The sequence below is a fragment of the Camelus ferus genome, chromosome 6, assembly GCF_009834535.1.
Source record: "Camelus ferus isolate YT-003-E chromosome 6, BCGSAC_Cfer_1.0, whole genome shotgun sequence".
NCBI lineage: Eukaryota > Metazoa > Chordata > Mammalia > Artiodactyla > Camelidae > Camelus > Camelus ferus.
The window spans coordinates 1,341,240-1,342,128 of record NC_045701.1 but is presented as its reverse complement, the minus strand read 5'-3'; the positions used below and the strand labels follow the sequence as shown (position 1 = coordinate 1,342,128).

At 46.0% G+C, this 889-nt stretch overlaps 1 non-coding gene across 1 annotated transcript; it reads left to right on the top strand.

The window, feature by feature from the left end:
- Positions 1 to 384: 384 nt before the first annotated feature.
- On the top strand, positions 385 to 491 carry LOC116664621. Its single transcript, XR_004321139.1, has one exon. It is a non-coding gene; the product is annotated as a U6 spliceosomal RNA (small nuclear RNA).
- Positions 492 to 889: the final 398 nt, after the last annotated feature.

Genomic DNA, 889 nt, shown 5'->3' with positions numbered 1-889 from the left:
CCTACTTTCCCTATTTTTACATATGTTTGAAAATTTTTTTTATAAAGGGGATGGGGGAGTAATATTATGCTATTCAAGCCTTTCCATGGCTTCCCAGTTCCTTAAGGTAAAACTCAAAGCTCTCACTGTGGCCCTCAGGCCCTGTGACATCTGGCCCCCAGTTGCCCCTAGATCTCCCCACCTGCTGTTCTCCCATGTGCTTGGGTCCCAGCTGCACTGGCTCCCTTGCTGTTCTTGCCAAGACCATTGGTGCTGCCTCAGGGCCATTACATATACGATTGTTCTGCCTGGCACATTCTCTGATGCCCCCCACCTCCGCCCTCCATGGTCAGTGGGCCACCCCCTGCCTCATTCAGGACTCTGCCTCAAATGCAAGCCCATCAGGTGCTCACTTCGGCAGCACATATGCTAAAGTTGGAACGATACAGAGAAGATTAGCGTGGCCCCTGCACAAGGATGACACGCAAAATCGTGAAGCATTCCATATTTTTCGACGAAAATGAATATATGTATATTCATGTACGACTGAAAAATTATGCTGTACGCCAGAAATTGACACAGCATTGTAAACTGACTATAACTCAATTAAAAAAAAATGCAAGCCCATCAGAAAGACCCTTTCTGACCCTTCGTCTGAAATAACACTTCCTTTCTTCTCTGCAGCATTTTCTCTTCCTCTTTTCCTGCTTCCGTGTATTGTCACCTGCCTTTTTAAGAAAAGTGTGGTAAATGTACTTCACATGAAATTTACCATTTCAGCCATTTCAGAGTTTGCAATTCACTGGCAGTAAGTACATTCACGCTGTTGTCCAGCCGTCACCGCCATCCGTCTCCAGAACTTCTTCACCTTCCCCATCTGAAACTCTGTACCCTTTCAGCACTAACTCCT